Source organism: Vulpes vulpes, chromosome 14 (genome assembly GCF_048418805.1).
Source record: "Vulpes vulpes isolate BD-2025 chromosome 14, VulVul3, whole genome shotgun sequence".
Lineage (NCBI taxonomy): Eukaryota > Metazoa > Chordata > Mammalia > Carnivora > Canidae > Vulpes > Vulpes vulpes.
The window spans coordinates 50,565,601-50,580,125 of record NC_132793.1 but is presented as its reverse complement, the minus strand read 5'-3'; the positions used below and the strand labels follow the sequence as shown (position 1 = coordinate 50,580,125).

At 37.3% G+C, this 14,525-nt stretch overlaps 1 protein-coding gene across 25 annotated transcripts in view; it reads right to left on the bottom strand.

Annotated features, from left to right (window-relative positions):
* Positions 1 to 14,525, bottom strand: part of PJA2 (praja ring finger ubiquitin ligase 2) — a 223,438-nt gene that overhangs the window by 102,225 nt on the left and 106,688 nt on the right. For 13 of the 25 annotated variants that reach the window (XM_072736598.1, XM_072736597.1, XM_072736601.1 and 10 more), the window contains one exon: positions 4,764 to 4,860. The exons of 2 other annotated variants lie outside the window; for them this stretch is intronic. The gene's annotated coding sequence lies outside the window, so the exon portion shown is untranslated. Of the gene's footprint in view, positions 1 to 4,763; positions 4,861 to 12,792; positions 13,044 to 14,525 lie in introns of all 25 variants that reach the window. 10 more of the 25 variants (XM_072736614.1, XM_072736604.1, XM_072736606.1 and 7 more) reach the window with 1 other exon arrangement.

Here is a 14,525-nt window from a genome sequence, read left to right as displayed (position 1 = left end):
AAGTTGAATTCCGACAGGAAGAATGGCCTTGTTTTTCTCACGGGTCTACCAGAGAAGCTTCAGGAATGTGTCCCACTGCCTAACTTGGGTTATGTGTTCAGCACTTGGACCTCGTAGCCACGAGGTTAGAATTCACTCATTGGCCAAACTCAGATCACATATTCACCCCTGGAGACGGGCCAGCCCACCAGTGGAGAAGCAACTACGTGGAGAGGAGAAAAGGACCGTTCCTGAGTGCAGATTGAGAGTGCTGTCCCCCAAGGGAGGGGAATGACAAAAGAGACAAAAACAGCAGAGGTCCTTGGCAGATCATAATCTGGACGGTGGAGACGTCCCTCACCCGCATGTTGTCCCATGGGACTGCCCAGCAAAGCACGGTTGGAGGTTAACCCGTCAACCCTTACGGAGTAACCCATCCTATTCAATTGCCTTGCACAGTTTGGGCCTCTGCATGATGTGCTTTCCCTCAGGATTCTCTTCTATTCTAACCCATTCTTACGGGCAGCTGAGGAATCCATCAGTCTATAAACTCTGTGCCAGCGATGGGGCTACCGAATCCATGGTTTTTTGCCCCGTCAATGTTGGCCAAGGATTTTAATCAGGACAGACACTTAGAATCTACGAAAGGAGACTGCACACCTGCTGGGGAGTGTGTCTCACACTCCTGCTCCAGCTCATTCTTTCTCAGGAAGCAAACTGTTTTTAAAGAGAAACATCTTAACACATCTTCTGTGATGTTCTAGTTATCCAGTTTAAGCCACACACACACACACACACACACACGCACACGCACACACGCACACGCACGCACATGCACACCGTGGTATCATCTGTTTTTCTTTTATACGTTTTAGGAGGCTCTGAGAGCTATTTCCTAACATATGTCAATTCACCACCTGCCAGTTCCTAAGTGATAGCCCTGCAGCCGGGCCGGGGGATCTCCGGTTAGAACTGCCTTCACTTTGGAGCTGTCAGTAATATGTTTACTCCAGGGGGAGCCGATTTCCCTCACTTGAAGAAGACATGTGAATTAGAGGCACGGGGAGGAGGAATAAGCTGGATGATGTCTTTACAGCCATGTGGGAGGGAGTATAGCAAAGAGAGGTTCCCCAAACAAGCAATAGATGAGAAAGCCTAGTCAGAGGTCACAGATTAAACTGCTTCTCCTGGGGAACGCCTGCTTCAGTAAACTGCATCCTAATTTCTCCTTGTTATTCAATATCAAGGATGTTTGCAAACAGAATTAAGATGTATTAACCACATCTAAGAGTACCCAACCATGTCTAAGGCTTCTCTTACATTTCTCCTCTTTTTTAATCCTTTGATGGAATTTGAAGTTGCATCAGTGAGCTTCAATTTCTGTCTGGAAATTCATAACAGAATGCTATTTTGACATTTATTCTGAAAGAGGTGGCCTACGTGTCGGTCCTAGGAGAGATCAATATTTTTACCTGCCCTAAGATAATCTGGTCCTGAATTTAGTAGTTCAACAGTGTTAAGACCTAGCAAATCAGGGCCTCCACATGATTAGTGTCGTTTATTCCCCCTCATCCTCCCCACCCCAATAACATTAATGCATTTTGTTTCATTGGATTTTATTTATTTATTTTTAAAGATTTTATTTATTTATTCATGAGAATACACAGAGAGGAGAGAGAGAGGGAGGCAGAGACACAGGCAGAGGGAGAAGCAGGCTCCACACAGGGAGCCTGATGTGGGACTCGATCCCAGATCTCCAGGATCAGGCCCTGGGCTGAAGGCGGCACTAAACCACTGAGCCACCCGGGCTGCCCTGTTTCATTGGATTTTAAAGGAGAGACAAAATGGCCATGGGCTCATTAAGGTCAAGCTAACTGTATGTCATTATTGCTATATCCTTTATGTCAAACCATGTGCTTGACACATACTAAGTGTAGAATAAATGAACCAACCCTGTCCTGAAATTCTGAGATCCAACATTTGCTCTTAGAGTCCTCAAGTTGGGGTATCTTAAATAGTCTTGCGTAAATTATAAAAAACAGCACATTGACTTTGATTATAGAAAAAGAAGAAATGAGTTCTCAGGATTGGACTTTCATAGGACAACTTTATTGGGAGTTCTTTCTAAATAAAGATAGAAACTCACATGTACTCTGCACCAAATACTATTTATGTTAACGGCCACTTAATAACTTTTCAGTGAAGATAGTGGTTTTGAATATAAATGTAAGGGTAGTGGAAAGAGAAGGAACTTTGGAGCCTAAAGGTCTGGAGCTGAAATGTGGGATCCACTCCTTATAGTTATTTAACCTCTACTTCCTGGTCTTCAAAATAGGCATAACAATACTGCCACGTAGGCCTGTTGTAATAAATTGAGGACAATCATCATCATCATAATAATAAAAGCTTAGCAAAGTGCCTATTCCTTGTGGTCACTCACTAAGTGGTAGTCACCATGATCCATGTTATAAGTGTTCTGATATTATATAGTACAGAAGACAGACTCGGTTACATATAACCCAAGCCCTTTAAAGCTTTCTAAGTTAAAGCCAAACTCCATCCACTGCTATGCTAGTCACCTAGCAAAATGGTAAATGGTGTTCCTTTTTTTGTCCTATTTTCAGCATCTCAACTTTTGCCATGGCTATGAGGAGAGAGTCCTAAGAAAGTCATGCCGTGAGGCCCATAAGGCAGATCCACATGGCGTTAATGGTAATGAGGTGACACATTTAGCATTTCAAACCAGGTCTCTCTGTTGAACTCAGATCTTCCCAATACATGACATATTATCCTACAGATATAAGCATATATTTGCATTTTGTAAATCACAGAGACTCAGCACAAATGTCTCAGGTTAATTCTTAATGTGAGGCAAAAGCAGGTTTCTAAGGGAGCCCTCTCTGCCTCCCTTCCTTTATTTCTCCTTTCTTTCTTAAGATGTGCCAGGCACTGTGTATATAAAAAATAATTACAGTGGATGAGATAGAAGATGGAAGGGATTCCAATACGTTTTTTATTTTGACCTGTTCTGGAAAAGGTGAAAGCCATTCCACGTAAAGTTAAGTGCTGTAAAAATGCATTGACTCTTAGTTCACTAGAGTCATGCTGTGAGTTATGTCCTTAAAACTTTTTGACACATGAAAAGATTAAACAGAAATAATTCCAATTTCAACTTTATAGGCTATTTGCTGAGGTCTTTTTTTTTTTTTTAAATATTTGCCATAATCTTCCTTAATAAAGTGGATGAAGTGCAAAATGCAAATATTCCACACTGCATGGGTTGATGAAAGGTATTTCTAGGAAATTATTTGACAGTATGAGCTATAAGTAAGGGTGAAAGTTGTAGTTCCACCCAACTATTTAGTTTCATATTATTCCAGCAATAGTTTATCTCTAAAGTTATTGATTATAGTGATAAATTACTTAGAAGTTTACCTACTTTTAGGGAAAAAGGAGGCCTACAATTTTTTCTTTTCTTTTCTTTTCTTTTCTTTTTTTTTCTTTTCTTGAGAGAGAGAGAGAGAGTGCACACATGAGTGTAGGGGGGAGGGGCAAAGAGAGAGGGAGAGAGAAAATCTTAAGCAGGCTCCTCATCCAGCATGGAGCACAACTCAGGGCTCAGTCTTATGACCCTGAGATCATGATCTGAGCTGACATCAAGACTCAGATTCGTAACCAACTGAACCTCCCAGGCAACCTCAGAGGCCTTCAATTTTCATATGGCTACAATCTATGACCAAGAGAGCATTTAAACGCAACCCAACTATAGACATAATTCCGGCCAAAACATTTATTTTTATTATTTTTTAAAGATTTTTATCTATCCATTTGAGAGAGAGAGAGCGAGAGCACAGAGGGAGAACAGAAGGAGAGTGAAAGGGAGAAATAGACTCTCCCCTGAGTGGAGGGCCCAACTCGGGGCTTGATCCTAGTACCCCAGGATCATGGCCTGAGCCAAAGGCAGATGCTTAACTGACTGAGCCACCCAGGTGTCCCAGTAAAAACATTTTAGATATACTTCTTATTTATAGACAATCTATCAATATATAATCTGCAGGACATCAATTAGGTATACAAAATCTGAAACGCCCCTCGAACCCGTCAGAGACAAAGAGAAAGTTAAAGAAGTTTGAATGTTGCTATTTCATTAATATTAAGAGCGATCTGATTCATTATGTGTACGATTCATATGTTATAAAAGGTAGTTAATTATAATACACTATCCAGTCAAATTAGTTAATAATATATTATTATTCTCTGAAAAGCTTCCTCTTCCTGTGGCACATACTTTTAGATAAACGTACAGTTTGCTCTAGATTTAATTGGACTTTATAGAGGTAGATATGATACCATGGATAATAGAGTAAGCAGTACCAAACCCTAACTATAATTCTCACTGGTCCGCAGCCATAGCCTCATATACTCAAGTCGTCCACACTGTTCCCAGCAAATGTGCTTCTACCTTCACTGCTTCCCATTGCTTTTGCTCTCCTGGAAAAAGTATTATCCCCTTGTTTATCCAGGCTTGAAAGGCTAAATTTTTCTTCTCTGCCTTTCTTCCCTTTCCAGTTACCAATCGCTGCATAACAAACCACTTGAAAATTCATTAGCTTAAATTCATGACAGTCATTTACTAATATCCTGTTAATTGCTCATAAATGTGCAATGTGGGTAGGACCCAGCAGGGACTGCTTTTTTTTTTTTTTTCTTCACGTGGCATCAACTGGTATGGCCGAAGGTAGTTCACTCTTCAAGATGGCACTGGCTCTGGACCAGGAGCTTACCTGTCATTTGGCGGCTCCAGGTGGACCTCTCCACAGGGTTTCTTGGGCTTCTTCACAGCACAGAAGCTGACTAACAAAAAGGAGTGTTCCAGGAGGCCTAGGAGGAAGCCACAAGACTTCTTAGGACTTCTAGCTCCACGGGGATCAATCAGAAAGCTACCTTTGCCACATTGATCAAGTAGGTGACTAAGACCACTGAGATTCAAGGTGAGTGGAAAGATTCTATGGAAAGAGTAGCAAAGAATTTGAAGACACTTTTAATCTACCACACCCTGTATGTTTATCCAAGTTTTGCTGACTCGACCATCACGGCGTCTCTCACATCCATTCCTCACGCTTTCATCCACCCAAACCCTCTTGTGCAGAGCAGGCAAAGAAATCTGCATGGCAGCGCCAACGGATCAGGAAGGAGATGGTGTCAGACCCTCGCAGCAATGTGGTGGCCTCCGAACAGCCACGAAGGCAGCTTTGAAAATGTTGAGGTACTGGGAAATGTCACAGGGAAAAGATATTTTCAGCAGAGGTCCCTACCATTGTTGTTTTTATCTGTTTTCTTATAATTCTTTTTAAAATCTTTTGCTAAATTCTCCCTTCTACTCTGTGGAGTGGTTTTCAATAACTGTATGCAGGTATTTATAGAGGAAAAAAAATGGAGATATATTTGTGGATTTTTTGTATTTTTTTATTTTCTACTTTTTTTTTTTTTAAAGATCTAGGGCCCCTCAAAACCAGTTTTCCTCCCCTCTGAAATTCTAGAAAGGAAGAGAAGATTAATGCTGGTTGAATTTATTAAATTCATTTGTGATCAGTGTAGGAGAACTGAATTTCATTTTGTAATGCGCTATCAGTATGTTACCCACTGTCAAAGTAGATGGAAGCCTCTTGCGCATTTTATAAGAGGTGAAGTATGATTTTTACTCTAAATTATTATGGACGTATCTTGTTTTCGGACCTTTGTTTTTATGGTAAGTCAGCTGGCAATAGTTACAGTTTATTTGTTTCTGTGTCCCTTATTTAGGACTATGACCCTCTGTTATGACGCTAGTCTTAAGAGGCAAATGACCTGTGTTACCACAGATCCCTATATGGTGTGGTTTCCAGGAATGCATTGTGGACATAAACAAGGACAGCCTGTACTGTTCCAGGAAATGGAAGTGAAACAGACCAGCATTTGAGTGACACTGAAATGGATCCCGCAAACACACTGGATCAGGGTGTAAGACAAATAATGATTCTAATGGAACTTTGGAAGGAGCACTAAATGGGAGTTAACTGATCTTAGTTTACGACTCTATAGGGGGCTAATTATTTTCCTCAATCCTGTGACAAAAAGAACTGGAGAAGATAGGAAGGGCAAAGAACAACTTGGCTCTCAGTGAATTCTCAATAAATGTTAAACTCTACTGAGACCGATTTAATATTTTCAAATGTAATAGAATGTTATTTATACAAATGATTTTTGAGAAGTGTTTTCAAGCTTGAATTGGGTAGATAACTTCTTAAACCGATCAACTTACATCCAGCTATTCCAGTAAAACATCACTGGAGTACATGTGTCCATTTAAATTTTATTTCCATTTGGGTCCATTTTCAAGTATGAAAACTTTAAAACTTTTAAGCACTTATTTTTATTTAATACACTGTGTTTACAATGCAATGCTAAGTGAAAGCATTATAACTAAACTACGTTTTCCAAATTTTCTACAAGAATCAGAAAAATATTATGAATAATTAATTCCATGGGCAACTCTTAGAATATATCTAACTGGCAAATATGACCTAGAGTTGATCCTTACTTAACATACCATATAAATTGGAAACTGGGAAATCTATTTCCTCTTCTAAAACTCAGCCACAGTTAAATGGCTGACATCCATGTATTTCTCTAGCAGGTGGATATTCCCTAAAAGCAATTTTTTTTTTCAAGGAAAGAAAAATGTTATCTCTTTCACATAAGCATTTTCTCCCTTATTGATTTTCATACTTCCTCCTTTCCTTGCAAATTTCCAAGATGGGGAACAAAGTTGGCATTTATATTTTGAATTTTTCTCTGGATCAGATAAATATGCTAGTGAATAGCATGATTTTGAAGAACAATGACACAGTGGATAGTTGATTAAGGGGAAGATATGTAAGGAGGGATAAAAATGTCAGTCTTCTTTCTCATAAAACAGAAATGAATCACTAAAATTTTCCTCCCATTACTTCACAGTAACTGGGGTATAATTTATGGGATGCTGAAAGTAGAAAAGTCTCTTGCAAATTAATTTTGTTTGGTGGAAACTGATAATGGCATGAGAGAAGTGGCTCTTGCCATTTGATCCAGGATCCTGGAGAGCTATGGCTAAGATTTTTTTTTTTCCTGTTTACCCAGTGTATAATTTAATACAATTATTTGTAAACTGGAGGCCGAGACTTATTATATAAAAATGGCATATAGTGGATATGAAAGAGAAAGAAGTGTGAGTTGGAGTGAATCTGGTAATCAGAACTGTATCTTTGTTGCACAAAAGGTATGAATATAATTTCTTTTTCTTGGCTGGCCTAGGGTGGCTGCAAGATGAGTGGCTCTGATAGCCAAGCAGATGACAAAAAATATATTTTTCAAAAATCTTCCAATAATATTATAGGGTTCTGGTAACATAATTTTAATAGTCTACATGACTCTAGAAATAGAAATACCATCGCTTCTCAAAAGGAAAAACTAAAAACTAAAATGAAAATTCTAGTTTCTGTGAGAAAGTGCTAGAAGTAATCACTTAAAAACAAACAAACAAACAAACAAACAAACAAACAAACAAAAAAGGGGCTCCTGGCTGGCTCAGGCAATAAAGCATGTAGGACTCTTGATCTTGGGTCATGAGTTCGAGTCCCATGTTGGGCATAGAGATTACTTTAAAACATTTAAAAAATTAAACAAAAAGCAGAAGTACGTTGCTATTTTTTAAATTAATATTGCTCCCTGAACACAAAAATAAGATAGTATTACAAAAAATGACTATAAAACTGTGAGGCCATTAGGGGTAGCTGAACTGAAATATCAGAACACTTTTGTTTCTTTAAAACCAAACTTGGGGGAAAAAAAAACTAAACTAGAATGTTGGAGTAAAGTTTTTTTTTCAAGTTATGACATATTTTAAATATATAATGAATACCCATATACTTGCTACTTAGCTTGATCGAATCTCAACATTTTCTCTATTTGTTTTGGATTTATTGTTTTGTAAAAGAAATGGAACAGTTTAAGTTTCCTGTATCTTTCCTTCCACCCTCTCCAGAAATAACATGTTAATGAACTTGATATTTATTTCCAGGAATTTCTTTATAATTTGATAAATAAATAAATACCCATAAGCAACTTGCTTGTCATGTTTATAAACTCTATATAAATTGTAAGATAATGTAACATGAGAAAAACCATACTTACTTATTCATTCAACTATTTTAGAATATTTAAGTTCTTTCCGAATCTTTGCTGTTACAAAAGATGTTGCTTCTATAATATATCCAGAAGTGGAACTGCTGGCTTGTAGAATATGAACACTTTGAATCTTACTTAATATTGACAAATTGCCCTAGAGAATGATGACAAGTTACAGTCTACCAGGAGTTCCAGTTTCTACCCATTATCACAAAACTCAGAGTTAAGAGATTTTTAAATTTTCATCAGTGTGGCTTTAAGTTGCATTTTTAAAATAATAGTTAACTTAAATATCTTTTCCTATGTTTATTGGCCATTTAGCTTTCCTGTGCTGTAAATAGATTGTTCACTTTTATGTTAGATTATTCATTTAAAAAATTTACCCGTAAGAAGTACATATGTGTTTTTTTCTGTATTGCAATGTGTCTCGGTCCAAGGCTTGTCTTTCCTCTTGGTGATATTTTGAAACATGAATGTGTTTCAAAACACATGGGAAAATTTATTAATTTTGTCTTGTGCTTTGGTATCTTATATGAGAAATTCTTGCCTATGTTGAGATGAAAAAAAAAAAAACAACCAAAAAACCCCAAACTCCATAAACGGTATATTTTCTTCTTACAGTTTTAAAGCTATGGTTGAAAATACCTAGATCTTTAGTCGTCCTGAAATTTATTTTGGCTCATGTGAGATGAAGATTTAACTTTATTTAAATTTAGTGTTTTCCCACATGAGTAACCACCTCTGTCTTTGATTTTGGGGATGCCACCATGGATTTTTTTTTCTTGGATCTCTACTTTATTTCATTGGTCAAATAAGGCAAGTTACCCCGTACCTCTGCATTGTTCTTCTTAAACTTCTATTTTAAATTATGTGTTATTATATATGAATTATATATGGATTCTTAATTTTGAGTTTAATAGCCACTTGTTAACTTACACAAGCAATTGTATTGGTATTTTAACAGGAACTGTATTTTTTAAATTGTATTTAATATGTAGATTAATCTGGAGAAACCAACATTTGTATATTATTTAGTATTTCCATCCATGAACATTGTATATCTCTTCATTTATTTCAGGACTTTTGAATGCTGTTTAATAATGTTTGATAATTTTCTATATAAAGCACATCCTTTGTTAGAGCTATTCCTGAGTACTTTATATTATTTGTGCTTATTGTGAATGGGATCATCTCTTATGTTTTTCCAAATGGTTACTGTGAATACATATATATATATATATACAAAAATGCTTTTGATTTTTGCATGCTCATCTTGAGAAGAAAGCTTTTATGGCCAAGTTGCAATATTTACTAGCACAAATTTTTATTAAATAAATTTGACATTCATTCCAATTCAGCTAAAGTTGTCAAATGGTTGTTTAAAGATGAGTTAATGATGACCTGCACAAGAAAAAAACATTACCTGTCTAGGAGTGCTGACAAAAACATTGCCGATCTGTTGCTTTAAGATCATTACATTTTAATGGATCCAATTTGGTGAAGACTTAACAACTCCATCTAGTGGTAGTTTGAAGTTCTAAGTGAATTGGCAAATGCACTTCCAGGTTTTACTGGATAGCTATGTGTGTTTGAAATATCATGATAATAATCAATAACCGTATTGGAAATGTCAAGAGAAAGCAAGGATAAATTTGACACACCAAAATTAATTATACCTGTTATCTTAAGTGTTGTTGATTTCAAGATTATTTTTATTTTATTTTTTTAAAAATATTTTATTTATTTATTCATGACAGAAAGAGAGAGAGAGAGAGAGAGAGAGAGAGAGAGAGGCAGAGACCCAGGCAGAGGGAGAAGTGGGCTCCATGCAGGGAGCCTGGTGTGGGACTTGATCCTGGGTCTCCAGGATCACACCCTGGGCCGAAGGCAGGCAGGTGCTAAACTACTGAGCCACCCAGTCTGCCCAAGATTAGAGTCAGGTATACTTACATACAGAGAATATTATGTACAACCTCCCATGCTAGAGCCAAGTTGTGTATATACAGACTTAATTTTATCATATTCAATCCATATGACCTTTATAATAATAGGATCCTCACAGTCTCTACCCCATGAGGACTGACTTATAGTTAAGGACCCTTTAAAATTAGATCTAGTTTTATGTTTTACTAATTAGAATTTTTTATTTGTGTAGGAAATAAGAGAGTTTTGTGCATTGGGACAACTTGGTAATCATCTGAAGAAAGTATATTTAACTCTTAAAATACACTCAAGATGTATTTAAAATTTATAGGTACAGAAAAAGTCTTAAAAAACTTTTTCTGTACCTATAAATTTTAAATACATCTTAAGACTTATTTGTTTAGAGAGAGAGAGAGAGAGAGAGCACAAGCAGGGTAAGGGGCAGAGGGGAAGGGAGAGAAAGAATCTCAAGCAGAGACTGAGTGGAGTGTGAAGCTGGACACGGGGCTCTATCCCATGACCCTGAGATGTGACCTGAGTCAAAACTAAGAGTTGGATGCTTCACCATCTGGGAGTGCCACCCAGGCACTCCCACAAGGCTTTAAAAGTATAATATGAAAGCTTATTTAATTTTGAAGTGGGGAGGACCTTTCTAACGATAGATGGAACCTCCAAGAGTAGAGGTTGATTAAAAACTTCTGTAGAACAATGAAAAAAAATTAAATTAAAACAATAGTGGTATATCTTTGGTAAAAATTTAAAATTGATGATGTCCTGTGTTAATATAGGTTAAGGGTGAAGACATCAAGTATAGTCTTTATTATACTGCTACCTGAGAATATACTTGGAATAAACTTTCTCAAGGGAAATTTGACAATGCTATCAAAAGCCTTAAAATATTCATAGCCTTTACCCCAGAAATTCAGAATAATTATAGACATGCAACAAAGAAATGATTACAATAATATTCTTTATAGCACTATTTAAAATATTCAAAAATTGTAAAAAATATAAAGTCCATCAGTAGGCAAATTGGGAAACTAATTATTAGAGAATACACTTAGAGTAGAATTCTATGCTGTTATTAACCCTAATGCTACAGAATAATATTTAAAGGCACTTAAAATATTTTTAAATATTTAATTATGTAATTATACCATTAAGAGGAGAGTTATTCTCAGAATATATTAAATGAAAAGCAGTTGCATTACAAATCAGTATGTTTTCATTTTTTACAATATTTGTTTTTGTTCTTTTGCAAAAAACAGAATTGAAATTCAAGAGAGCTTATATTCTGAATTGTTATGTTATGGGATGAATGTTTATGTACCCCCCCCCCCCAAGATATATATGTTGAAGCCCTAGTCACCACAGTGATGGCATTTGGAGGTGTGACATTTGTGTAACTGGGGCTAGATGAGGTCATGATGGGAGTAGTGCCCCATAAGAAGAGACACCAGAGAGCCTGTTTTCGCTCCATCATGTGAGGACATTGTGAGAAGAAGGTAGCGATCTAAACCAGGAGGAGAGGTCTGACTAGGAATCAAGTTGGCCAGCCCTTGATAATGGGATTTCTGGTCTCTAGAACTGTGAGAAAATAGGTTTCTGTTGTTTAAGGCACCTAGTCTGTGGTATTTTGTTATGGCGGCCCAAGCAGACAGTAATACATACAAGGTGATCAGATTTTCTTTTCTTCTTTTTTCTGCTTCTCTGTATTTGATTTTTTCCCACTGAGCACACTATATTTATAATTTTAAAAGGTATTGTAAAATATATGAAGCAGTATTAGAGAAAATTTCCAAAGCATACAGATTATTCAGTGAGAAACTCATCATTAGTAAAAACCGTTATTCAAACCTAGTTTGTGATTACCTTGCCATATCTTCACGAATTCTCTCCATACACTAATTATTTGGCTTACAATTAGATTTAACAAAACAGACTGAATCTTTTTTTGGCTATGAATGTCAAAGATTGATTGGGTTTCTAAATATACCACTGAAAAAGTTTTATTTTCTTCTCACCTAACTACTCTACAGTTATTATTTGGAGACACTGACCATTTTAATCATTATATTTCCAATTAGAGTGAGTAATTAGCATTCTGTCTTAGGATTACATGCCTAATAATGGTGAAATTATGATTTTTTTTGTATTATAAGGCATATTCTAATTATCTTACCCATCCATCCCATTTTCCTCCTAAGAATTCCTAAGAATATCCTCCATCAAATTCCTAAGAAACAAAGTACTCCTTTCTCTTTTGTTACAATACTATCTAACCATAAACCAGAGGTGAGATCATGAGTTCCTCCACTGTGTCTAGTACACACACACACACACACACACGCTCTCACACATACTTTTATCAGTTATATTTTTATCATCTCAATATCCCACACTAACACTAGGGATGATGGTGAGGGGATAAGCAGGGCTAGAAGTTTGAAGAATGGCAAATGTTCTTTGTGGCAGCAAAGAGTTTGGGGTGTGAGGAAGATAGAGTCCATCTCCAGAATGCTGAGAAATTGGCAGCAAGAAATTCCTCCTCTGGGACAGAAATCCACAGTGTAGACAGCACACTTAAACTGATTAACCCTGTAATATACAGTCGTCACTTGAGCTAACTGACAGCTTTGAGCACTCTCCTTACATTGTGGTAATTTCCCACATTGTATGTCTTACCTTCCCAAAGAGGAAGCCAAACACTTGCAATCTCAGACTCCCCAGAGTAGGGGGCAGGCACGTGACCTCGTTTCCTCCAACCAGAGGAACTATCCTTTGGAGACAGATCTGGAGAGAGCATGTGAGGAAGCAGATGCACCTAGGTTTGGGCGCAGTCCAGGTGGTGGGGGATCCAGTTCCCAGGGTGGGGAATGGCGGTGCTTCTGGAACCCAGTTCTGAGCAGCACGGGTGCCAGGTGTCAGTGGTGTTTCTGCCGGAAAAGGAGTGGTTGACCATTGCTCATGGATGTTCAGATTTATTGTTGGATCCTCTGGCCCTGCCAGACATTCTGTGAATTGTCTAATATCCTTGCATCAATTCCTTTTCTGCTCAAATTTGCAAGTGTGGATTCTGTAGATCGCAATTAAACACTTTGCCCCATATATCATCCCAATCATGATACTCTCTCCCTCCTCAGAGCAAAACAAAACAAAACAAAGCCCAACCCTAGTAAAATTTCACTGTTCATTGTTTAATTACTACCAAGACCAACCAGATTTATAGATATTAATATAAAAATTTTATTTTATTTTTTATTTATTTTTTTTATTTATGATAGTCACAGAGAGAGAGAGAGAGGCAGAGACACAGGCAGAGGGAGAAGCAGGCTCCATGCCCCGGGAGCCTGACGTGGGATTCGATCCCGGGTCTCCAGGATTGCGCCCTGGGCCAAAGGCAGGCGGCAAACCGCTGCGCCACCCAGGGATCCCTATAAAAAATTTAAATGTAAATCATTGCTGTTTATTTTACAGAGCTTTAGTAGAAAAAAAAAACCCAGAAAGAAAGAAAGAAAAAAAAAAGGACTTTTTGGCCAAAGCTTCCTCTAGCTCTCTGCAGTAATCAGCAGAATTCATTCTTCCTTTTGCCTCGATTCCAAGGATTCAAAGAGAACCTGTGAAGTTGACAACTTCCTTATTTGACACATGTTTGATCCCTGCAGAACCTCTATTCATTTATTGGCTGCTTAACCACTTATTTCCCTGAAATTCAACTTCACATTGCACACAGTGTTGACTCTCACATGAAAAACCTAGGGGTCAGCCCTAAAAAATCTTCAGTGTGAACATAAACACCGCAGGCGAGTATTTTTACTAGGAGCAATGTGCATCCAGGATGAAGGAAGAAAGGACACCGAGGCGGGTGGGGAATCAACCAAAATACATTAACTAGTTAGAGACCACTGCACTCAACAATAGATGAGCATCAGATTCAAGTGGTTGAAATCAGAATTTTTTCCCTAGCTGTACTGAGATACATTTGGCATAAAACACTGCATAAGTTTAAGGTGTACAACATATTTCATATACCTATATATTGCAAAATGTAAAGCTGGAATTTAAAGAGATTGTGAAAAAAAAGGAAAAAAAATAATAAAAAAAATAAAGAGATTGTGGCATCATATATTAGAGTGGGTTATATCCCAAATATGGGATAGAGTGGTTATATCCCAAATATGATTTTTATTTTTCACTTGAAATACTACACCGCATAAACGTGTATTTTATGAAGGTTGTTTTTAAAGTTTATTGGACATTTAGTAAAGGCCAGCACTAAGACCTTGCATCCTGTAACTCACTTATTCATCCCGACAGCACAAGGCAGACAGATATTGTTAACCCTGTTTTAGAGACAAGGTGGTTCCCAGAGAGGTTAATGGATTATCCAAGGTGCTACAACTCCTGGATGACAGAGG